The following is a 27,044-nucleotide window of genomic DNA, read 5'->3' as shown; positions in this document are numbered from 1 at the left end:
ATTTTCGTTTCTGTTTGGTATTACATTGTGTAATTATACCACAGTTTATTCATTCTACTGTTTATGGACAGTTGTGTTGTTTCCGGTTTTTTTCTAATTACAGTTAATGCTGCTACAAACATTCTTGTGCATCTTTTAGAGAACTTACATATGTATTTTTGTTAGGAATAGAATGGATGAGTCCTAGGTTATTCACATTTTCACTTTAGTAGATCCTGCCAGCAGTTCCAAAGAGGTTGTACCAGTTTATATTTCTACCAGAATAGTATAAGTGTTCATATTGCTCTACATCCTTGTCAACACATGGTATTATTAGTCTAAATTCGGCCATTCTGGTTGGTGTATAGTGATCTCATTGTGATTTTAATTTGCATTTCCCAATAACTGTGGTTAAGCACTTTTCATGTGTTTATTGGCTCTGTGGATATGTGTGTGTATGCGAGAGAAAGGTTGCTGGGGGAGGGGGATGTCCAGTTTTTTTTTTACTTTTTTTTTTAATTAAAAAATAATTTGTAGAGATTTTTTTATATATTCCAAATATGAGTTTTTAGGTAGTTATATATGTTGCATATATCTCTTTCCCATACTGTGACTTGCTTTTTTCACTCTCTTAATGTGTCTTTTGATGGCATTCCTAATATATCCTACTATGTCCACCTATTCCTTATGATGATTCTTTTTGTGTCCTATTTAAGAAATCTTTGCTTATGTTAAAGTCATATAAATATTTTCTTATAACGTCTACTTATGGTGTAAGGTAGAGGTCAAGATTCTTTTTTTTTTTCCTTCATCCATATGGATAGCCAGGATTGATTTTTTTTTCTAAGTTTCAAATTATAGGGAATAAAATATTTCCAAATGTTTTATCTAATTCAGTCTACAAATAATTTTAAATGACTTAAAATGCTCTCTTAATTGAAATAATGGTGGTTCTGCTTCTGTTGTGGTATCCGAAATTGCAAACAAACTGGTTTTTCTGCCTGCTCATCTACTTCTCTTCATCTGGCTATAGAGAACAAAACAAACACTCCAGCTCAAGAGTTTCATATAGTGTCTTTCTGCTCAGAAGTCATATCTTCTGTTGGACACAAGAAATGTCCTCTAACTTTGAGGTCATCATTGGGTGTGTGTGTGTATGCCTATATAGGCAAATGGAGAATTGGTAAATAAAATTCTAGGTAAGCCTGTCAGGAAAACCAGTGATTTCTATTACTTGATTCCTTTCTATTTCATTCTTCTAGGCTGATTTATAGTGATTCCAAAAAGAATTTATTGATAGATTCAGAAAGAAAGGAAACCTTCTGTGTTATTCTTCCTAGTATGTATTTTCTGTGCTTTTTCTTTTCTCCTGCTGTCCCCATCTTTAGGCATATGGCATAAAAATGGTTATAACAGTGGGACTGGTGAGCAAGTATATTACACTTTCCTATTATTGGTTAGTTGAGTCTTTTACTTGTTGTTGTTGTTGTTGTTATTTGCATTAGTCCTAAGATTTTGAGAAAACCTTTTTCTTCTGAAAGGTAGATAATACTTCCAAGGCAAATATCTTGTAGGGAAATGAAAAGATGGTAAATAAGAATTTTGTAGTGCATTGTCTATATTGTGTGTACACAACTTTGGACTATCTAAATATTGTTTGCAATGTTATCTTTGAGGATCAGTTTAACATCTGTCTTGAAATCCATAATTTCCTATTTATCTGAACAGAACTTTGCCCTCGGATCTAAGTATGAGATTATAATTCTTTAAGTCTAAAGCTCTTAAGTATAGTTTTATTTTCCTTATAAATTTGTTTGGGATTGTATGAGCTGAAGTGTTGTCTAAAGGAGATAAGATAGAGTCAGAAGCTGTTTCAGGAAACTCCAAGAAATAAAAATCTTGAGGTGAATACTCAGTTCATAAGGAATTCGTTTAAATTAGTATGTTATTTACCCAAACGTTGTCAGCTTTTAGTTTAAAATCCTTTTTATGAATAAAGTTGCTCTTACTCCCTTTCATAATAAAATCTTCTGGTTTAGTGTAAGATGAATATATATATATTTTCAAGTTAATAATCATTAGGGATTATTATAGCGTGCAGCTACCAAACTTTCATCTTTATCATATGAAAAGGAAACTCTCACATCTCTATAACATGGTTACTGGTAAAATGGAGTAGATAGTGGTGGTGAAGGAGAGTTCTTATAAAATCTGTCTTAGCTTGTCTCTGAAGTTCTGTTTTCCATTAATTGTATTTACTCTAAAACTCAAGTACATAAAATTAAGGGACTAGGCTAAAATTTTAAGTAAATTTTAATTGTATATATTGAGCATTTATTCTAAGGCTTATGGTTTTGGGGGAGAAGCATAAACAAGAAGATATCAGTGTTGTACTCACACAGTTTATAAACTAAAATAGAACTAAGACGTTTGTGTATGTGGATTATTCTGAGTTGAGCATTTTGAAATAATTGATTCAGTGGTGTATTCCAGAATTCTCCTTCTACTTTGTGAGAGGAAGGGAATGGGTGAGTCCAGTCTGGTGGCGAGAGAGTCCAGTTGTGTAGGATGACACGCTAGGACGGCTGCAGCACGCACTCACTTCAGAAGTGAGCAACATTTAGTCTTCATGTCAGGACTGGAGAAGTGTCCTCTCCAGCTGAACCTGCAAGCTGAATGGCTCAAGTAAAACTGAAGATGCAGGTAAGCAGAGGCTGATAAACAAGGACTGAGTGAATGAAAAACATTCATTCTTCCAATCTTGGTATAAAAAAGCCAAAGCTAGTCATATAACTAAAAAGTTAATAATGCTGCCATAAAGGAGTTTGTCACCATTAACAGCAATAAATATGGAAAATGAAAGATTCTTTTTATTTAGTATAAGAAATGGGTGGATTTTGTCATATTCATAGTCTCTTAGAAAGTTCTATGCTTGATTTTCTTTGATCACAATAGTATATAATTTTGTATCCATAACTAGTAATTAGATTTCTTTGCTCCTAAAAATGCAAAGGTTTTAAATTTAATATTTTATTTTTGTGTGAAGGACAAGTTTTGTAATAGACTTGATTGGTTGTAAATTTACACTTCTTTCTGAGTAGTCTATTAGCTAAATTGTTCTTCTTCGCTTATTTTCCCTTTATATCTTAGGTAATTGGGGCAGTTTCTTTAATATCTTGTTTATTATTAGAAAATACCATATGTAAATTGAATTTTCCTCATCACTAGAAGTGGTTTCATATTTTCTTATCTCCAGTTAGTTCAGTTAATTTGTTTAGACTTTTATTGAATGCCTTCTGTGTGTTTGTCATTGGTCTAAGTCATCTGAGAATAGAAGGGTGAATGGCATGATTCTTGCTCCTGAACTAACAGAAGACAGAAAGGTTAATAATTTTAACATTATATGAATCATGCTTTAAGTATGAAGTATATGTAAAGTGTTATGGGAAGACAGATGAGGGAGAAATTAATTCAGTAGGCAAGAGAGGCACAGATATAGGGTATTTAAGCAGGGCCTTGAAAGATGGGTAAGAATTGGTTTTCTGATTTAAATACAGACTTTAAGAGAAAATGTGTTATATTAGAATTACATAGGCTGAATTCCATTACAACAAACATAACAAATCTCAATAATTCCTCTCCTCTCAAATTTCCAAATTTCTGTCAGCCGTCTTCTTAGATTAAAAAAGATTCTTTTAAACAAGAAAGTTCAAATAATTCTCAGTAAGGTTTCCATAAGAGATGTGAGCAGACTTGAGACAGTTCTAAAAATATGTAGTTATAATAGTGATCCATACTTTTGGTCTAATTTTAAGAAATCTGTGCTTTTTCTGAAAATAAGTTAATTCATTTTCAGAGTTTGTGTGCGTGTATGTATGTTCTCTTGCTATTCTATTGACTCAGGGCTTTTTTGTCAGCTAAGCTGATGAAACACAATGTGTAGATTCATTCTACTACATGATGTAATTTAAAATTTCTACTCATTGGTTATTAGTGAATTAATTGTGTTAGTGTTAAGTACCGATAGCCAAGAATAAATACCATTTAAAATTGCTTATAATTGTTAATACGGAAGGCTCCCAAGTCCAAATGTGAAACCCCCAAACTAATATAGAAGTGTTCAGGTGGTTAGCCTCAGAAGTTAGTGATTTAGAGTAGAGGGGTGAACAGAAATAACCAGTGATAACATTTGGGGGTGAGGATGGGTACAACTAGTTCAGATGCCTTGAGACAAGGAGGCCTGTGTGGCTGGGAGGACATGGGCCAGGGCGAGTATGGTAGGACAGTGAGTCAGAGAGTTGATAAAGGGCCAGATCAGTAGAACCTGCTAGGCTATTACAGACTTTGGCTTTTACTCCGAGTTGGGAAGTCATTGAAGGCTTTTGAGCAGAACAGTGAACACAATCTGATCTGTCTTTAAAAGAATGATTCTGGGTGCTGTGTTGAGAACAGACTAGTGCTATGTTATGGGTTTGAAGGAAGGATGGAATTACCTTTTCCAAAGATGGGTTAATCTTAGGGGAGTTGGCGGAGACGTTCAAGTACACAGTTGGACAAAGGAAACTGGAGTTCAAGGGAAGACTGGGCTGGAGATGCAAATATGAGAAGTTGAAAGTCTGATGTAATGAATCCATACTGTGGATTCCATTTATGCATGTAATCATGTAATTATCGCACTAATTATATGCAAACAGATACTTGTTAATCTCTTACGCTAAGCATTATACTTGTCTAAAATAATTGCTTTCGTTTGGAATCAGTATCTAATGTGATTCCCTAGCACACTGTACTTTTTCTATCATGGTTTCTATCAATTTATACTGCAATTGCCTGGTTATCTGACTAGACTGTAAGGTTTTTAAGGATTGGAACCTATCTTCTTGCCAGGTATAGAGGTGCTCATGTAGACCATATGGAACTCAATTTAATATGTGAGGACTGGAATACTGAGAGTTACTACATTTGAATTTTTTTCTTTTTTTAAAATTTTGATTTTATATTGGAGTATAGTTGATTAAATTTGAATTTTTAAGAATATATATCTTATATGAAATCTAGAAACCACCATTTTTCCATTTACACAAAACTTTGTTGCTGCAAACAAAAAAACCTGGATTTTTTTTTTTTTTTCCTTTCTTTCCTCTCTGAAGGGATTTCCTTTGGGGAAACAAGGCTTATGTGGTATCGCAGTGAAAATTAAGTCATAACCATGTAACTTTTTTTTTTTTTTTTTTTTTTTTTGCGGTACACGGGCCTCTCACTGATGCGGCCCCTCCCGCTGCGGAGCACAGGCTCCGGACGCGCAGGCCCAGCGGCCACGGCTCATGGGCCCATCTGCTCCGCGGCATGTGGGATCCTCCTGGACTGGGGCACGAACCTGCGTCCCCTGCATCGGCAGGCATACTCCCAACCACTGTGCCACCAGGGAACCCCCCCATGTAACTTTTTAAAGGACTCCAAATCATTAATTTGAGAGAAGCTCATAATGGCTGTATTGTGACTATCTTATTCTATCCAAAGTTGAGTGTTTCTGAAGACATACATAGGGTAAGCATTGGAAAGAGCGTGAAAATGGAAACATCATGTTTTCCCTTTTAGCATTAACTTTGACTCCTCACCATTATCCTTAATTATAATGCCACAGTTGGGTGAGTAGAAAGGAACATCCTTCTGATCTTTAAAAACTTGCTTGATTTTAGCAGATTTCACACAGGAATGATTAATACATTACAAAGACACATCTGATGTGGTTCCTCTGCCCTCTTGCAGAAGAAAATAGTGCCAGTAAAAGGTATAACAGCACCGAAGGAACTATCGCCATTATTTACAGAAGTAAGGAAGACTAGGGAGCCACCCTAAACACACATGATTAAAAGAATATCTGAGGAATGGTTAATATGTAAATCTTCGGAAGTTACAACTTTGTACCAAGAAGGATCCATAATAATCTGTGTGTGTTTTCCCCTCAGAGCCCTTTCTTTAAAGGAAATATTATTCAGATGACTTCCTTTTAAATAGAAAACTGCTTTATTAGGAGTTGGATTGAGAGAAAGATGGGACTTAAGACCACTGAGGACACAGTTTGGTAACCAGTGATCTAATCTGATTTTCCCATTTTCTATCTGCATTTGAGAGAATAAAGGCCTAGAGAAGTAAAGTGACTTATCTAAAGACATAGAGCCAGTTAGTGGCAAAGCCAGCTCTAGAATTCAGGTTTCCTAACTTTCAATCCAATCTTAACCTTCTTAGTTCTCATTTTTACTTAAATATTTATATTTTATTTAAAGTAATAGTAATGTATTTATTATTAGCCTTTATTTAAAGCTGTGAGAAATCTGTTCTGTATATTAAGTTAAAGACATTTTATTTTCCTTTCTAAATCCATGAGAAACGAAAAATCAATACCCAAGGTATGAACAAAAACACACAATTTTGGTTTTGGTTTAATTTTACTTGTGTACTTGACTGTGGACTCAGAGGCTATATGTTGTTTGTAGGTGAAAGACTGTACAGAACCAGCACAGACGTAGTAGCAGTTGTTCAGTCAACAGCACAAAGCCCTGGGATGCGCTGGTGCAGTGGAGTGTCTAGGTTACCCAGCCTGTTCTCGTGCTAATGTGATTAAGCTAAGGATTTTAACATAGGATGATTATCCTGGATTGTCCAAGAGGACCCCGATTCTAATCCACAAGTGTTCTGATAAGGGAGAGTGAAGGGAGATTTGAGACACACAGAGAAGCTGTGAAGACAGAGGTGGAGAGTGGAGTTATGTGACTACAAGCCAAGGAATACTGACAGCCTCCAGAAGCTAGAAGCAAGGAACAAATTCTCCCCAAAACCTCTGGAGGGAGCGCAGCTCTGCCAACACCTGTTTCCTGGGGCTGTTGTAACAAACTACCACAAACTGGAGAAATTTGTTCTTTCATAGTTTTGGAGGCTATACGTGCTCCCCCTCAAGGCTCTGAGGGAGGATTTATTTTTCCTAGCTTCTGGTGGTTTCTGGCAATCCTTGGTGTTCCTTAGCTTTGCAACTGCATCACTCCAGTCTCTACCTCTGTTGTCACATGGCCATTTTCCTTCTATGTGACTGTGTCCAAATGTCCCTCTTCTTATAAGGAACACTAGGCATTAGGACCCACTCTAATCCAATACGACCTTATCTTAACTTGATTGCATCTGCAAAGACCTTATTTCCATATAAGGTTGCATTCACAGGTACCAGGGGTTAGGACTTGAACATATCTTTTTGGGAAATGCAGTTCAACTCACAGGAGAGTATGTGGATGGCTGCCACAGTGACTGAGAGAGTGGAAGCAAGGGAACTAATTGGGAGTTGGTTGTTCTATCGGCAAAAGATGACAGCTGTTAGATTCAGCTATATTTAGGGGACAGAGGTGATAAGATTTGCTGAGGATAATGAGGGAGAGAGGGAAATTGAGGATGACTTTTCTACTTTTATGTGTATACAGTTGCTGATACAAGGTAGTGAGAATGTTAGATTTGTAGTGATGACCTTGAATACATTTAAGTGATTAAAAATTTTATTGGCATTTCTCAGCACATCGTACAACTAATTGAATCTTGGGTACCACTTTTTGGTGATTTTTTTTATCCTGGATGTTGGTTAAATGAGTGTGTATGCTAAATAAGTATCTTTTGTTTAGTATTTTACAACTAATGTACACATCATTTGTACCTGTGTTGGCATTTTAGTTCACCCTCCAGTTGGTTGTTTTTTTTTTTTTTTTTTTTCCCGGTACCCAGGCTTCTCACTGTTGTCGCCTCTCCCGTTGCGGAGCATAGGCTCCGGATGCGCAGGCTCAGCGGCCACGGCCCACAGGCCCAGCCGCTCCGTGGCATGTGGGATCCTCCCGGACCGGGGCACACACCTGCGTCCCCTGAATCGGCAGTCGGACTCTCAACCACTGCGCCACCAGGGAAGCCCCAGTTGGTTTTTTTAATCGATGGATGCCAGCTTTATTTGGAGTTGTGAGTAGGCAGCAAAAATATATAAAATTGTTGAAAAAATATGTAAGACTGATAGTCTTCAGGGTTAATCTTCATGGATTTTAAGTCCTTCTGTAGTGTCTTGAAGACAGTTAAATAAACAATGAGGTTTGTTTAACGCAGAGGGAAGTGAAGTGCTAACACTGTCAGTCTACTAATGTACTGACTGTTGGACTTTAGCCAAGCCATTGCCCTACTACAGACAAAAGTCATGGAATGCTTCATGTCTCTTTCAGTAGTTTGAATTTCCACATATAATGCTTAGAGACACGATACTTTTGTTTGCTGGGGCATTTTTACCTTTAAAACTTAAAAGTCAAAATGCTGTATTGTGCCTAGCATTCTTTTTGGAGCTCTGCTAACAAGAATTGCTTGATCTTAGGTGATACTTCATGATTAAATGAGTTTTATTTGTAAACTGAATATATTGAAAATATACTCTGATAATACTGAAAAAGGTAGTACTATAAATTTTAAAAACTATAAAATCAGAGAATATTAGATTTGTTTAGATCACATATCAAAAGTGTAGTAGGTGTCCTTCCAAAATTCATGTCCACCCAGAACCTCAGAATGTGACCTTAGGGTTGTTGCAGGTTTAATTAGTAAGATGCGGTCAAACTGGATTAAAGTGGGCCCTAAATCCAATGACTGTTTGTGCTTAAAAGAAGAGGATACACAGAGAAGGTGATGTGAAGATGGGGTTTAAGATTGGAATTACGTTGCACAAGCCAGGGAATGTCAAGGATTGCCTACGACCACCAGAAGCGAGGAGAGAGGCATAGGGCATCTGCTCCCTCAAAGCCTGCAGAAGGAACCAACCCCACTAACACCTTGATTTCAGACTTTCAGACTCCAGAACTGTGAGAAAATAAATTTCTGTTGTTTTAAGGCATCCAATTTGTGGTAGTTTGTTATGGTAGCCCTAGGCAACTAACGGTTTATGATTCTAAGACTGATTTTCATTGAAATGAAAGATAGATCATTTGCTGTTTTCAGAGCCACTCTCCCTGCTTTTTAAGCTGCCTCTCAGAGTCACTCTTCTTGATAACTGGCTGCCATTGTGGTGACTGTAAGAAGTGAGCTAGCATCACGTTCACGTGCCCCTCCCTGTGATAGGCAGCCTGACTGATCACAGCTGTTTTCCCTTGTATCTCGGAAGAAGGATGGAAGGTTGACCACCTACTTGTGCTTATTGGGGTACCCAGTTCTAGAGGTTTGCTCATGGGATATGACAGCAGTTTATTTCAATTCCAGTTAGGGTGAAATTTTGATTTGAATATAACTGTGTTAGGGAAATTCTAGCTACTGCAAGAACCAACGTACTGATCTTATGCTTTAACATAATACATGTTTCTTTTGTTCTCATGGTCAAGTCCATTGCTGATGTTTCTAGTCACGCAGCTCCAAGCCAAGGGACTCAGAGACCTGGGCTCCTTCCATCTTGTGGTTCACCGTCCCCTTGAGTCTCCTCAGAGAGTTCTTCTCGCACCATCTTCATCCAGCTGGTCAGTGGGTGGGGAGCCGGTGAAGGAGCACAGGCAGGGGGTATAGGCCACGTTTTGTTTGGCCAGAACCAGTTGCATGGCTCTACCTGAATTCCGAGAGAGGCTGAGAAATGTAGTTATCGTTGTGTGTCCAGGAAGATGAAATGGGATTGTTGAACATACAGCCAGTCTCTTCCAAAATAGCATATGTAAATATGCTAGTATATGCAAAATAGCATTTTGGTTCATTCATATTTTAAAAATTATCTTAATATATTTTGTAGCCATGAAGCTTTTCTTTTGTTTTATTATTTTGGATGTGCGATGTAGGTTTTTCCAGCAAATGTTCTAAGTCATTCCTCTCAAACTCCCCTCGGTGTTTTGAGTAATGGCATTTTATTATTTATTTATTTATTTATTATTGGCCACATCAGGTCTTAGTTGTGGCGCACAGGCTCTTTGTGTGGCCCACAGGCTTCTCTCTAGTTGTGGCACGCAGGCTCAGTAGTTGTGGCATGCGGACTCTCTACTTGTGGCATGCGGGCTCAGTAGTTGTGACACGTAGGTTTAGTTGCCCTGTGGCATGTGGGATCTTAGTTCCCTGACTAGGGATCTAACTGCGTTCCCTGCATTGGAAGGCAGATTCTTAACCGCTGGACCACCAGGGAAGTCCCAGTAATGACATTTTATAATTTATTGCCCTACTAAAATTAAAACTTCTCTTTGATAATTTAGGAGTGAAAAGTATGACCTGGAATTGCAATATAATTGTAAATAAATCCATTGCAATAATATATTGCTTCTATAAATCATGGTGAAAAGGAAAAGCTGACTTTTACATTTCTGGTATAAGGTTCCATAGTACCTGGAAATTCATGTTTCTCAAAAGTTTTTGTTTTTCTGGGCTTCCCTCGTGGCTCAGTGGTTAAAGATCCACCTGCCAATGCAGGAGACACAGGTTCGAGCCTTGGTCCAGAAAGATCCCACAGGCCACGTGCGGAGCAACGAAGCACGTGTGCCACAACTAGTGAGCCTGTGCTCTAGAGCTGCAAGCCACAACTACTCAGGCCTGCGTGCCACAACTACTGAAGCCCGTGAGCCTAGAACCCATGCTCTGCAACAAGAGAAGCCACCGCAATGAGGAGACCGTGCACCACAACGAAGAGTAGAGAAAGCCCGCGCACAGCAACAAAGACCCAACACAGCCAAAAATAAATAAATAAAATAAATTTATTTTTTAAAAAAAGTTTTTGTTTTACTGGCTGCTTTATTTATAGTCTGGAGAATGAGCTAGCAAATAATTCTTTTCTGTTGTCAGCAAGTTTTGGAGGCAGATTTTGCTCTCTAATTTCCAGGGATACTAAAAATGATAAATGGACATTATCCCTGTTGTAAACACAAACCTTCATTTATCCTCATTTCTGATTCTTCCTGGTGTGATCCCTGTTACTCATCCTTTTGTCAGACCTACTTTGTTTGAATGTTTATATGTGTATTGGTTTATCATCATACTCATAATATACTTTATGATGAAAATGACAGGCTATTTTTTTCAAAACTGCATGTATACTGTAACTAATTCAGCTGAATGACTTTCGTTTGCCTATTGATAATACCCCCTTTCCTTAAAAAAAAGAAAAACTTTATGTTTCTAGAGAAGAAGCTTGAAATATTTGGCTGATAATTCCAGGCAAATGTTTTCCCATGTAATACAAACTATAGATTCTTAGAAACTAGGAAGTTGGTTTTGAGCCACCTATTTTCTCTCCTGTCCTTTGTTTTTCCCAAACACATAGCTATTGATTGTATACTTTTTGTAATTTGCTGTGTATGTTGAGAACTGGCTGTTTTCTCTGGCCTAAACATAGGAGTGTTTTTGTCTATGCAGCAGGTGCTTGTAGAGCACTTAGGCTATTGGAGATATTGTGCTGGGCTTTGGACCTGCACTTTGGAAAGAGCCACAGCTAGTAGTAGACTGTGTGTTTGGCCAACTCTGGAATCTACAGGCCAAGGGATGTGGTAGTTGGAGGAACTCTGAAGCCCAGGAAGACTGAAGTTCTGGGGTTCTTGATCCCTTTGAAAATCAAAAGACTTACTTGGGAATAAATTCTTTGGTTACCAAGGAATTAAATCCGTATCTTAGATCTGAAAGACTTAATAGCTTTTATGATAGCAAGGGCTGTAAAATTCATGCTAGTCAATTACAGCTATTTGCTTTTCATTGTAGTTGTCTGGAAATGCCTTTTTTTCATTGCTAGGTGTTTTGCTGCTCTTGAGAGTCACGATCAGTTAGTAACTTAAGGCAGAGTAACCTCTCCCTCTGACTTTTCCCAGCTAGTGAAAAGCTGTTCTTTTGCAGGGTTGGGAGTAGAGGGGAAAACCAGTATGGAGTCCTAGATGAAATTAGAATGCTTATTTGTGTACAAATACGGAAGTTTTCACCAGAAAATTATAGATTTTTTTTGTTTACTTTTTAGTCTATTTTCTTTTAATCATTATTTGAGAAGTAGTGACTTCACATGTCTTATTCAAACACAACTACTGGTATCAACAATGTGAAACCTACTTTCATTGTGGGTGGTGGATATAGGTTCATTTTTATTAATTAAATGGCTTAGTGTGCTATTTTTTTCTTTCACATGTTCTTGGGATGTCTGGAAAGCTTACTCATTTCTTTGGGAAAAGTATTCAGTAGTAGAAACATGCTTATTTTGATTTATAGCTGATTTATAGTTTTTGGCTAGGGAGAACTGGTGATATTGAAGAGGGATTAGGAGTTGTAAAAAAAAGTCATGGGCTTCCCTGGTGGCGCAGTGGTTGAGAGTCCGCCTGCCGATGCAGGGGACGCGGGTTTGTGCCCCGGTCCAGGAGGATCCCGCGTGCCGCGGAGCGGCTGGGCCCGTGAGCCATGGCCGCTGAGCCTGCGTGTCCAGAGCCTGTGCTCCGAAACGGGAGGGGCCACAACAGTGAGAGGCCCGCGTACCGCAAAAAACAAAAACAAAAAAAGTCATGAACTTTGATTTAGCAATTCATAGAATGAAAATTAAGAAACAGTTATCAATAATGAAGAAATGAGAAAACAAAGGATAGTTCTATGGAGTATCTTGCAAGTCTTTTAAATAGAAAGGCTGAGAACTTGGGTAAGTGTATGATACAATAGGAGGCTAAATAAAGCAGAATATAAAATGCTGGGCATGTTATGATTATATGTATGTAAATGATTTGCAAATTTAAAAAAAACCAAAAAATTCAGCAAAATATTTATAATACTGGGAAGAAAGTAGGATTATGCTTATTTTCTTGTTTTTAACTCCCCTTTCTTTTAAACTTTTGATGATAGAGTTGTACTTAAAATAATAATTGAAAAAATTTAAGTGGAAACATAGTGGATTTTTTTTTTTTTTTTTTTTTTTTTTTTGCGGTACGCGGGCCTCTCACTGCTGTGGCCTTTCCCCTTGCGGAGCACAGGCTCCGGACGCGCAGGCTCAGCGGCCATGGCTCACAGGCCCAGCTGCTCCGCGGCATGTGGGATCTTCCCGGACCGGGGCCCGAACCCGCATCCCCTGCAGTGGCAGGTGTACTCTCAACCACTGTGCCACCAGCGAAGCCCCATAGTGGATTTTGTGTGTGATTCTGAGAAAGTTTAAAGTAAAGATCTTGAAGTTTCCTATAAGTAAATCATAAGAATGGGCTAAATGTGGGAGGTTTTATAATTTTTTTTTAGAGATTTCTAGTAAGTTGAGGAATTGTCATCTATTTGGAATGGGTGAGTTTTAGACATTTCTGAGGTTATGTTTGTACAAAATAGTTTAAGGACAGTGTTAGAACTTCCGAATCTAGACTCATCATCTTTGGTGTAATCAACCTTGTAGGGAAATGGGTAGGTAGTCAAATGAATGTTATCTAATGCAGTAGAGAGTAGGGGAAAATAAGGTTTTTCGGAAATTGTTTTGCTTTTGAAATGTTTGTTTTTGTTTTTAAAAGTCAAATTACACGTTATCAGTATGTATTATAAAGTGGAAAGTAAACTCTAACCCCATCTCTCAGAGAGAACCACTGTGGAAAAGAATTTTGAATCACATTGCATCTTACGTGATTGTGAAGATATTGTTCTTTGTTACCTTGTCAAGTCACCTTGGCTGAAGTCTGTTCTTCTAGGCAAAGCGAACTGAAATATAGTTTTTTTGTTTTGTTTTTTACTATGTCTTAGGAGAGAGGAATAGCGGTGTGGATTATCCAAAAATTATTCATGCTTGATTTTAGAATTTTTATTTTAGTGTTTGCATGTGTGTGGGTGCCTGGCTAGAACGTTCCAGCACTCCTAATAAAATCATCTCACAGTGAAGACTTGATTCAGCTGGAGCTGTGGAGCTGTCTAGCTTCATCATCCTGATTTCCACATGCACAGCAGTGTGCATCACCTCTGACACAAGTCCCAATTTGTATCTACAGGAGGTAGTGAGTGTGTTGTTTATTCTTTTGGGAGCAGTTAGAGTAAATAGGGGTATACTGACCATTAGGCATTCTCAGATTTAAGATTTAGTGATTCCTGAGGTCTCTAAAACCTCATGATATATAGTAATTTGCAGTTTTTCTGGGGCACAAATTTGAATCGAGCCTACCCTGAGGCCTGCTGCCCAGCCTCGTCATTTCAGTGAAGTTCAGCTGTTTCTCCTCACAAATGGTGTTTTATGCTTTAATGCTTGTGCCTTATGCCATTATTCTTTGTGGAGAACTACCAAAGAAATAAAGGCAGCTGGGAAAGCAGGTGATGAAAATTCTGAAGTCTACCGAAGGGAGGGTTTTTAGCCAGAAAATAGAAGGTGTAGGTAATTTAAGAATGTCAAATGTGGTAGAAGTTTAACAAATGTATGGACCTGAACAAGTCTACCATTCATTATAATGGAAATGACAACAAAAAAGTTAGTGAAACTGTTTCGGTGATTGTTGTAGCCAAGGAAAAAAATGCTCATCAGATGAGAAAGAAATCTCAAGAGAATGTTGAAAAGGCTCTTAAGGTATGGTCTGGTCATGCACAGGAAAGATGAGACTGCCATTTCTGGGAAGTAACAGATGGTGAAGACGTTGAACTGACAGGTGCAGGTTGATTTGATAAAGTCTTTCAAATGTGTATTTTTGCCAAATATGAAGTTAATGAGGGGAGGCCACACCAGCTAGCCATATAGTGCTCTGGAACTGAGCTGAAGAAGCTCATAAAGCAGGGAAAGGTTGTAGTCTCTGGAATGCAAAATTGTAATGAAACCCACATTTGAAGAAAATACCTTCTCTAAATATATGTCCCATGAAGAGACATGAGCATCGGATATTCAGATAACTAAGGGATAATTTTGATGATGGAGTGGAAGGAACTTTAAAGATGCCTAGGCAATGAATCTAGTTCCCTGCGAGGACAGGAGGTGCGGGAAGGAAGGAGGGAGGAGGGGAGTGTAAAAGGCAGCACCGGCTTTCTAGTTCATTCCCAGCTGCCTCCCTCGTCTTTTCCCCAAATTGATTCACCTGCTTCTTTGGTCAGTGTTAATCAAACACAGATGATCCACCAGGTCAAAAAGGCATTGTTAACCTGATACTGTAACTCAGTGGGTCTCAAATTGTGGTCCTCAGACCTGCAACATCAGCAAAATCTCGGGCCTCCACCCAGAATTACTGAGTCAGAAACTCTGGGTGGTGGAGCCTTGCAGTCTGTTTATAGCAAGGCCTTCCTGGTGGTTTTGGTGCATGCTAAAGTCTGAGGCCCTCCGTTGTAGCTTGTCTTCATGCAGCATTTCCTTTCAGCATTTTAATTTAATTTAATAATGTCATTTAAGTTATCATTTAATTTAATATCGTTACACACAATGTATAGTCATAGTAATTATCTTTATTTGAGTTTTCAGAGTTTTAAAATTTATGCATAATTTTACTGTAGTTTGTATTAGAGTTTGCTTTGGTGGATTTTTTAAAAATTACTTTGGCCCTGTGTTTACATAATCTGTACGAGTGTGAAGGGGTAGCGCACATTTTCCAGGCACTGTTTTCATGAATATTATAGGGGGAATTACAAGCTCTGGTGGTATTCAAGAACTTAGAGATTAGAGAAAGGTTCAGGGCATGACATTTCTCAGGGATAAGGGTCTACACTAATTTGGGAGGCATAAATAAACCTTATCAGATTGAGTAGCTGTCAGTAAGAAGCAAGATTTACTGGGCAGTTGACTTTGTATATTTTGATCTGATGCGTAAATTAACCATCTCCCAAATATATTTAGCAGCTGGTTGTCATTTCCATCAGCTAAAAGCAACTAGTCTTAAATCTGTTTCAAAGCTCCTGCCAGCACACCTTGCTGAGCTTGCTTCGACTTTCAGCTCTGAGACAAAATTCCCAGCTGCCAGTTCAACGCTCAGGTCTCTGGACCTTTGTTATGGCGTCGTCTAAATCCTTCTGCCAGCTCTTGAAATGAACCTGGGCAAATAATTTAATTCAGTCTTTCTGACACTTCAGGTAGTCAAGAAGGATATAAGGATTTATATGCAATAAGAAACATGCTTTATAGTTTTATCAATCTAAGCTCTAAAGGTAGAGAAGGTGAGGTGAGAGTTGAGTGTTCTCACTTACTCCTGACCATTTGCAGCTCCAGGGACATGGTAAATTCTTCCACTATGTCTTATGTACTAATCAGACTTTCTTACTTTTTGGTGCTGTATTATCATGAATACTTTCATTCTTTCAAGTTGGTGACATTGTGATTGCTTAACGTGCTGTTCTTATTATTGTTTTTATTATTTTGGATTACACTAGACCCTCACTAGGTTATCCAAAGTCCTGTAAATATTTTTGTAGATTATTTTAGGGAAATGTAGGTTATTAATGTTTCACTATGTTCAGGTAAATAGAACTAAGTGAAACCAACACAGTAAAGTTGTATTAGTTATTGCCTCAAAACTCAGTGGCTTCAAACAGCACACATTTATTGTCTCATGATTTCTCTGAGTCTGGAGTGACTTAGCTGGGTAGTTCTGGCTAGAGATTATCACGAAGTTTGCAGCCAAGATGTCCTAGGGGCACAGTTCTCTTGACAGGGACTGGAGGATCTAGGGGCTTGACAGGGACTGGAGGATCTAGGGGCTTGACAGGGACTGGAGGATCTAGGGGCTTGACAGGGACTGGAGGATCTTTCCAGTATGGCTTGCTCACCTGGCTTCTGAAGAGGCCTCAGTTTCCTTTCGGCTGTTGGCAGGAAGTTTCAGTTCCTCACCTGTTGGCCTTTTCATAGAGTCCCTAGGGTGTCCGCATGGCAGCTGGCTTCCTCACTCTAGGGAGTGATCCTAGAGGGGGTAAGGTGGAAGCTATTTGCCTTTTATGACCTGGTTTCAGAAGTTACAGCAGCCATTGAGTCTGCTACATTCTATTTGTTAGAAGCTAGTCGCTAAGTACAGTCCACAAGCAAAGGGAATGGGATTGGGCTCCACCTTTGAAGGGAAGAATTAAAAAAAAATTGTGGACATATTTTCAAACTACCACAGATAGACACTAGGATATATTTGGCAAAGACATGTAATTGACAACAACCAAATTTTTACTTATTTCTGTGTTGTTCAGTGGTCTTCTAGTTAAAGCAGGTGTTTCTGCTACTATATATGTTCCCGAAACTTCTCATGTTCTCCAAAGTTGAAAATTAAAAATAAAAATGTTTATGGGAAAATAGAGTTGGAGAGTGGCAGGACTCTAAGTCCAAGCATCTTTATAACCAAAATACTAACAAAAATAATAATGGATACCTCAGGGGATAACCTGGGCAGCCTAGGCAGGTAACTTGTTGTGTCTGGAAGCTACAGACACAATATTAGGGAATATTAAAAATGCACAATTACATAAGAGTAGAAATGTTGGCTTGTGGACATTGAGACTGCATTTACCATGGGCTTTTTTCCTTTGTTTTTGAAAGTTATAATTCCACTCCCAATATTCTGGCTCCCCGTGCCTAGAGTAAATCCTTATGGACCAATTCTATGCATATCATACTGACTTCATTCCCCTATTTATGATCATAAATGAATTAATTAGTATTAATGAAACATATCGTAGCAGAATGGACTGTAGTTAGTTTTCTTTAAATAAATACTTCTCTTCTAATCATGTTTATTCATTTATTTAATAAAATTCCCTTATGAAAGATAAAACATGAGTAGACTTAATTTCAGAAGCTCCTGGTCAAAATTCTAAGTTAGTAAGATCCAAAGAAGTGATGTTTTATTATATTCTTCACTCTTCCTCAAAGCTGAAATTCTCTCATCTTGAGGAATAACATTTAAGTTTAGTCTTTTTTTTTTTTTAACATCTTTCTTGGACTATAATTGCTTTACAATGTTGTGTTAGTTTCTGCTGTATAACAAAGTGAATCAGCTATACGTATACATATATCCCCATATCCCCTCCCTCTTGCGTCTCCCTCCCACCAAGTTTAGGCTTTAAACTACAGAAGAGAAGAGAAGGAGAAGAGAGAAGAAAAAGAAAAGAAACGAGCAAAAACCCAAACTCTTATTTTTAAAAATGGAGGGGTTTTTCTGATCATCACAACGATCTCTGTTCTTTGATCCAGACTGCTGTTTATATATATAGGGCTTGTTAAAATACAGATTACTGGGCTTCATCCTCAGAGATGCCAATTCTGTACTTCTAGGGTGGGGCCTGAGAATTTGCATTTCTGATAAGTTTCCAGGTGATTCTGGTACTACTGGTCTTGGGACCATACTTTTAAAAACCACTCTGTCTGAAGCAACTGCTACAACAATCTGTCCTACTCCCACCTGAGTCAACAAAGGAGATTATTTTAGAATTCTCAGGATTTTTCTGTCAGAGTAGGTCTATCCAGTTATCTTAGTTATATCCGTTAAGGTTGAAGTTCTAATATTTGCGACAGTGTAGAGAGATTAATGAACTATGCATTATTCTTTTTACATTTGTTTTTGAAAGGTAGTATAGTGACACCCAGCTTAACCAGAAGTGAATCGTTCAGAAGACTGAACTATTTAGATTAATACTTATAAATATGCAAGTCAAGAAGGCCCTCTGAGTGGAGGAAAAGACCACAAAGTTTAGACCTTTACTTTGAAAGAGGGTAGAGAGCTAACTTTAGGCCTATTGTTTTAGGATTGAATGTAAAGTAAGGCAGTAAATTAGAAGTTGCTTATATACTCATTACTGTCAATAATTGGAAAAGAAGAGTCAAAGAACTATGATAATACTGAAGTTTGGAGCTATTTTTGGACAAGAGCAGATAGCTCTTCTAGTCCACTGGTCCCACAGGGTTTCTCTGAATTTCTGAATACAGGAATATATTGAGAACCCACACTTTAAAGAATATCTTTAATTATGTGAAACATACTTTTGTAATCTATAAAAGTGAACGGTATGTATGAGAAATAATTAAATTTAAATATTTGGCACTTGGTTCCAGCCAAGATGGAGTAACAGCGACTGCATTTACTCTTTAACCTAAAAGAAGAAACAACTAAAAATCAGATGAAATATATGAAACAGCTTTCAGACATTGGGCATCAGGCAGCACAAGACACAATATCCCACAACAGATGTGCTCCTTGAGAGAAAGGAAACAGATTAAAACAACCCTAAACCTGTATTATCTTACTGACGGTGGGAAAGAGTTCCAGGATTAAGTTGTAGGGAGGAGGAACCCAGGCAGAGCCTGGTATGCACAGTGAGTTCAGGAGACAGAGCTGGGAGTCCATTGAAGCTAAGCAGTTTGAGTGTACAGAGTAGAGTGCTGGAGAGAAAAGAGCTGCTCAGAGAGTCCTGGACATGTGCAAGGAGTCATCAATTGAGCCTTCAGCTGAGTGCTGATCAGTCATTTATGTGAAGAAGAAACTATGTGAGGCTGGGGTTTAAAACACTGAAAAGGAGCAGAGGGAATAAACCTTGAAGCTCACACAGGGCCAGGCACAGTTCATCCACCTACCAGCCAGACTGGAGAGTCTTATAATTTAGAGGATGTCAGTTAGAGTATTGCTTGCTAATATTGGTATTATAAATCTAGACTTAAGGCTGCTCTGGTCTTATATGACAAATCCCAGAGAGCAAGCCTGGTAAGAACCAAACTGTTTTCAACTAACTTAATTGTGTCCCAGAACAAAACTCCATAATATTCATATAAATACAAAAATATCCAGCGCTCAACAAGATAAAACTCCTAATGACTAACATCCAAACAAAAATTACCAGGTGTGCAAAGAAGCAGGAAAATAAGACCCATAAGAGAAAATGGTAAAATAAAACTGACACAGAAGTGATACAGATGATAGAATTAGTTGACAGGGACACTTAAGCAGCTATTATAATTGTTTCATATATTCATGAAGGTAAAAAAAGGCATATTAAGGAGTGACATGGAAGATATATACATATATGTGTATATGTATGTGTATATAAGTATGTACCCACATATAGCCAAATTGAACTTCTAGAGATGAGAAGTACACTGGATGGAATTAACAGTAGATTAAATACTGGAGAGAAACGATTAGTAACCTGAAACCACAACATACCAGAATTTGTGGAATGCAGCTAAAGCAGTACTTAGAAGGAAGTTTATAGCACTTAAATGCCTATATTAAGAAAAAAGAAAAGCCTCAAGTCAGTGACCTCAGTTTCCACATTAAGAAAATAGAAAAAATAAGCAAAAATTAATCCTAAAATTAGTAAGAGAAACAATGATAAGAACAGATATAAATGAAACCATAAACAGAAAAACAGTAGAGAATGAAACCGAAACCTGGTTCTTTGAGTTGTTTAATAAAATTGGAGGAAGGGGGAAGGGTAAGCTGGGATGAAGTGAGAGAGTGGCATGGACATATATACACTACCAAATGTAAAATAGCTAGTAGGAAGCAGCCGCATAGCACAGGGAGATCAGCTCGGTGCTTTGTGACCGCCTAGAGGGGTGGAATAGGGAGGGTGGGAGGGAAATGCAAGAGGGAGGAGATAGGGGAATATATATGTGTAGCTGATTCACTTTGTTATAAAGCAGAAACTAACACACCATTGTGAAGCAGTTATGCTCTAATAAAGGTGTTTTAAAAAAAAAAAGGATGGATGACTCGTAAAGATCAAATCTTGTATTCTTTGCTAACTATTGTTGGGAGGAAATACGGGGCAGTAAAAAGACAATGAATAATCTGATCCTCTAGTTTTGTATATTGGTCCTGTATAAACCAACTTGTGACATAGGACAAAATAATTTAAACACTTTATTTAATATTCTTATCTTTAAAATAAAGACAAAAACTCCTCCCTCAGTTTTTTATGAGAAAAAAGATATAATAAATCCAAACAAAGTTATAAAATATTATAATAAACATTTTTATGTGAAAAAAATAAAAAATAAAATTGGTAATCTTCTAATCTAAACTGATCAACAAAAAATAGAAGTTCATCTCCTAGAGTAATGGAAGTGAAAACAAAAATAAACAAATGGGACCTAATTAATCATAAAAGCTTTTGCACAGTGAAGGAAACCATAAACAAAACCAAAAGGCAACCTACAGAATGGGAGAAAATATTTGCAAATAATGCAGACTGAAAGGGATTAATTTCCAAAATATATACACAACTCATAGAACTCAATATCCAAAAAACCAAACAACCCAATTAAAAAATGGGCAGAAGATCTAAATAGACATTTCTCCAAAGAAGGCATACAGATGGCCAACAGACATATGAAAAACTGCTCAACATTGATAATCGTTAGAGAAATGCAGATCAAGGCTACAGGCCAACAGACATATGAAAAATGCTCAACATTGATAATCGTTAGAGAAATGCAAATCAAGACTACAATGAGGTATCACCTCACTCTGGTCAAAAAGTCTACAAATAATAAATTCTGGAGAGAGTGTGGAGAAAAAGGAACCCTCCTGCACTATCGGTGGGAATGTAAATTGGTAGAACCACTATGGAGAATAGTATGGAGGTTCTTTAAAAAACTAAAAATAGAACTACCATATGACCTAGCAATACCACTCCTGGGCATATATCCAGAGAAAACCATAATTCAAAAATGTATATGCACCCCAACGTTCATTGTGGCACTGTTTACAATAGCCGAGACATGGAAGCAACCTAAATGTCCATCAACAGATGAATGGCTAAAGAAGATGCGGTATATATATACAATGGAATATTACTCAGCCATAAAAATAATGAAATAATGCCATTTGCAGCAACATGGATGGACCTAGAGATTATCATACTAAGTGAAGTAAGCCAGACAAAAACAAATATCATACAATATCGCTTATATGTGGAATTAAAAAAAAAGATACAAATGAACTTATTTACAAAACAGAAGAAAAAAAAAGAAGAGGTACGTTACCAGTATCAGGAATGAAAGAGGTGACATCACTACAGGTTTTTTTTGATATTAAAAGGATAATAAGGAAATATTGTGAACAACTGTATGTCAACTATATGAAAACTTAAATGAAATGGACAAACTTTTAAAAAGTCAAACCATGAAGGCTTACTCAAGAATATCTAGATAATGGAATAGCATAGCCCTAACTCTAGTAAAGAAATTGAACTTATAGTTAAACACTCTCCCCCCCACACACACAAAACAAAAAACAAACAAACAAACAAAAACCAGAAAAAGCAAGACTCCAGATCCAGAAGTCTTCACTGGGGAATTCGACCAGATGTTTAAGGATGAAATCATACCAATTTCATCCAAATTATTCCAGAAAAGTAGAGGAAAGAATTCTTCAGCTCAGTCTATGAAGCCAGCAATACCCTCGCCCCTGACACCAAATCCAGAATGGTTTTAACCATTTAAAAATTTTTATTTATTTATTTTTGGCTGTGTTGGGTCTTTGTTGCTGCACGTGGGCTTTCTCTGGTTGCAGTGAGCGGGGGCTACTCTTTGTTGCAGTGTGCGGGCTTCTCATTGTGGTGGCTTCTCTTGTTGTAGAGCACAGGCTCTAGATGTGTGGGCTTCAGTAGTTGCAGCATGCAGGCTCAGCAGTTGTGGCTCACGGGCTCTAGAGTGCAGGCTCAGTAGTTGTGGCGCACAGGCTCAGTTGCTCCGTGGCATGTGGGATCTTCCAGGACCAGGGATTGAACCGTGTTTCCTGCATTGGCAGGCAGATTCTTAACCACTGCACCACCAGGGAAGTCCCCCAGAATGTTTATATATATATATATATATATATATTTTCTTTTTCAGATTCTTTTCCATTATCGGTTGGAACTATTGAATATAGTTCCCTGTGCCAATTTGTTGTTCTTAATGGTGAAAAACTGAATGCTAGGACTTCCCTGGTGGTGCAGTGGTTGAGAGTCTGCCTGCTGATGCAGCAGACGCGGGTTCGTGCCCCAGTCTGGGGGGATCCGCGGAGCAGCTGGGCCCGTGGGCCGTGGCCGCTGGGCCTGCGTGTCCGGAGCCTGTGCTCCGCAGCGGGAGAGGCCAAAACAGTGAGAGGCCCTTGTACCGCAAAAAAAAAAAAAAAAAAAAAGATTTCTAAAAACTGAATGCTACTCCCCTAAGATTAGGAAAACGGAAAGGATGTCTGCTTTCACTAGTTCTGTTCATTATTATATGGAAGGTTCTAGCTTGTGCAGCAAGGCAAGAAAAAGAAATAAAAGACACCCTGATTGCAGTGGGAGAAGTAAAGCTGTCATTCTTCACAGGAGAGGACTCATTTTACCTGATTTCAAGACTAATTATAAAGATTCAGTAATCAGGATACTGTGATATTGGTCGAAGATAGACAAATAGATGAGTGGGATGGGAAGAACCAAGAAATTGACCCACCCAACTATGGTCAATAGAATTTTGGTACAGGTGCCAAAGCACTTCAGCGGGAATGGATAATCTTTTTTTTTTTTAAATAAAATTATTTATTTATTTATATTTTTTATTTTTGGCTGTGTTGGATCTTCGTTGCTGCCCACGGGCTTTCTCTAGTTGCGGCGAGCAGGGACTACTCTTCATTGGGGTGTGCGGGCTACTCAGTGCAGTGGCTTCTCTTGTTGCAGAGCACGGGCTCTAGGCCACGCGGGCTTTAGTAGTTGCAGTACATGGGCTCCGTAGTTGTGGCTCACGGGCTCCAGAATGCAGGCTCAGTAGTTGTGGCTCACGGGCTTAGTTGCTTTGCGGCATGTGGGATCTTCCTGGACCAGGGCTCGAACCCATGTCCCCTGCATTGGCAGGCGGATTCTTAACCACTGTGCTACCAGGGAAGTCCCAATGGATAATCTTTTTAACAGAAAGTTATGGAATAATTTAGATAGCCACTTGTCAAAAAACAAAAATAAAAACCTCCTGAACCTCTACTTATTTCTTGCTGTGTACAAAAATTAACTTGAAATTAATTATTGGCCTAAATGTAAGAATTAAACCTATGAAACTTACAGCAGAAAACATAGGAGAAAATTATAGTGACCTTGAGTTTGTCAGAGAGTTCTTAAATACAACACAAAAAACACTAATTGTAAAAGCTAAATCAGATATTTGGACTTCATTAAAATCAAAACTTTTGCTTTCCCAAAGTACTGTCAAGAAAATGAAAAAGCAAGCCAGACTGGGAGAAAATATTTGCAAGTTACACATTTGACAAAGGACTTGTATTCAGAATATGTGAGGAACTCAATCCAGTTAAAATTGGATACAAGATTTGAATTAGTCACCTCAACAAAGAAGGTATGTGAATTGCAAATAAGCTCTTGAGAAGATGATCAGCATCATTAGGAGAATGCAAATTTAATCTATAATGAGGTACCATTACATGTGTACTAGAACAGCTAAAAGTGTTGACAAGGAGGTAGAGCAACTGGAACTCTCCTGCATTAGAGATGGACATGTCAAATAGTACAACCCAGCCATTCCAGTCCCACGTGTTTACCCAAGATAAATAAAAGGATATATCCACACAAGAATGTTTATACCAATGTTTTCAGTCAAGATAAGCAAAAAATGTGGAAACAGTCCAAATGTCTATCAGCAGATGAATGGTTAAACAAAATGTGATATATTCATGCAGGGGAATACTACTCAGCAATAAAAAGGAATGAACTCTTGGCACACTCAACAACATGGACAAAAAGTGACAAAAGAGCAGATCAGCAGTCGCCTGAGCGTGGGAGGCCCTAGGTGGGGGTGGGGGGTGGGGCGGGAGGGAGAGGGAGGGATCGCAGTGGGCACGAGAAACTGTTAGCGATGATCAGTGTGCTCATTTTCCAGCTCATTTATAGGTTTACATATGTCAAATCTTATCAAATTGCCATGTGCCAAGTGAGTAAGAGAGGGAAAGCATGTTTTAAATCATTCTCTGTTGTGTTCAGGTTTCTCTCTCAGCTTGAAATACTTGCTTTTGCTGTCCATCTTTCGTCCCAGATCGTATAAGAAATGCCTTAAACCTGTAGGATATTTCTAAAGGAAAAGTTACAACAGTGGATCCAACTTTAATTTGGTGGCCATTGGTTCAGACTGGGATGTTTAGGGCAGGGACAGACTAATCTGACCATTAGGTTCCAGGACTGTTCAGGCCCCTTGGCAATTTTTATAAAGAGGGACTAAAAAGCCAGTGTCTGTTGGTGTCTCCATACTTTTCTCGTATGTATCCCTTCTAGCCTTAGTCCTCCATCTGGCGATTTGCTCTGGGGCTTTCTCTAGGATTTTTGTGGAGTTGGAGAATTGAAGGGCTGTTGCTTATGTACCTCTGTTGTCTTTTCCTTCAGTCTCTAATTAAATCACAGATCTCTATAACTGTGACGGGTTAACAAGTGTCCTTGAAGCCACTCTCTGATGTGGCTGAATAAAACGCCTGCTTCTTTGCATTCATTAGTGTGTGTTTGTGTGTAAGTATTTATATCAGATCCCTTGTTAAAGAATGTTAGTGTATTACAGTCATGGAAATTGGATTTTGTAAATGTGTTGTCCATTATTTTTAGCCTTGCACATACCTTTCAGTTTTCTGAATCTCCTTCTGTCCCACTTCTTCTCTACAGGAAGAGAGACTATAATGTAGAGAGGAGCTCTTAGACTGGGAGCCTGGGCATCTCTCTCTGTGGGTGTAAATGAACTTGTGCAGAATGCGACAAGTGAATGACTGTGGTCTGATCCATCACTGGCAGACTTTGACAAGCCATATCTATATGGAAGTCTCCTGGGCTTCCTATCCCTTTGTGGGCGTGTTAGCATTTGGTAGACAAACATCTCAGTGGAGCTCTCCACTGAGGATGCTAGCTGTGTAGTTGTTTGCTGGGCCCAGGTTCAAAAAGGTGGACCACTTTTAGACTTCATTCTAGCCTAGCCCCAGCAAATTTATGCAGTGTACAGTATTTATTTCATAAAACATTTTGATATACTGGGAGAAAGAGGAAGTGAAATTCAAACCTGCTGGTTTTGTTGTTTGCAAACATCTCTGCCCAAAGTTGTGTATTGGGAGGCTTCAAACAGTTTTTGGACCTTCTTGAGATCTATTTTTGGTGCTGCTGTTCTTCCTTCTCCAGTAGCTATTAGACATCTACCAAAAGTACTTGGCATTTATGTTAGTTTTTTTTTTTTTGCGGTATGCGGGCCTCTCACTGCTGTGGCCTCTCCCGTTGCGGAGCACAGGCTCCGGATGCGCAGGCTCAGTGGCCATGGCTCACGGGCCCAGCCGCTCCGTGGCACGTGGGATCATCCCAGACTGGGGCACGAACCCGTGTCCCCTGCATCGACAGGCGGACTCTCAACCACTGCGCCACCAGGGAAGCCCATTTCTTTTTTTTTGAAAATAAATTTTTTTTTTATTTATTTATTTTTGGCTATGTTGGGTCTTCATTGCTCTGCACCGGCTTTCTCTAGTTGTGGTGAGCGGGGTCTACTCTTCATTGCGGTGCGTGGGCTTCTCATTGCGGTGGCTTCTCCTGTTGCGGAGCACGGGCTCCAGGTGTGCGGGCTTCAGTAGTTGTGGCTCGTGGGCTCTAGAGTGCAGGCTCAGTAGTTGTGGCGCATGGGCTTAGTTGCTCCGTGGCATGTGGGATCTTCCCGGACCAGGGCTCGAACCTGTGTCCCCTGCATTGGCAGGCGGATTCTTAACCACCGTGCCACCAGGGAAGCCCAAGTCATTCATTTTTAATAGTCCCCTTAATAGTAAATGTACATTAAATATCTGTAGGAGGAAGAATATGAGTGGCTAATTCCATTAAAACTGATTAGTTTCATTAGATGCTAGATCTTGAATGTTATCTTTCTATATCAGTCTATAATATTTTCTTCTTAGTGTACTTAAATTAACTCTCATATCCATGAAAATCTTGAAGCCATTTCTGTTTTAAATGTAAGATTAAATTATGAAGGATATAGCAGAAGAAACTTAGGTTATAAGCTTTTTAAGGAAAAAACTCTTCTTCACCTATATTAAAAGGTACATGTGGAGCAGATTTGGTAGTTCTTATCATAATTGCATTACTGCAGGTTTCAGATTCTCTCAGTTATAAATTAGATTGTTTCCCTATAATTATTCTCTGTTGTCCAAGTAATTTATCTGGTATGCTGATGAGTAGCAAAAAAGCCC

At 38.5% G+C, this 27,044-nt stretch overlaps 1 protein-coding gene across 1 annotated transcript in view; it reads left to right on the top strand.

Moving 5' to 3' along the window:
* PHLPP1 (PH domain and leucine rich repeat protein phosphatase 1) overlaps positions 1-27,044 on the top strand; it is a 212,994-nt gene that overhangs the window by 79,615 nt on the left and 106,335 nt on the right. The gene's annotated exons all lie outside the window — the stretch shown is intronic.

Source organism: Leucopleurus acutus, assembly GCF_964270905.1.
Source record: "Leucopleurus acutus genome assembly, chromosome: 13".
In the NCBI taxonomy this organism is placed as follows: domain Eukaryota; kingdom Metazoa; phylum Chordata; class Mammalia; order Artiodactyla; family Delphinidae; genus Leucopleurus; species Leucopleurus acutus.
This window is presented reverse-complemented; position numbering and strand designations above follow the sequence as displayed.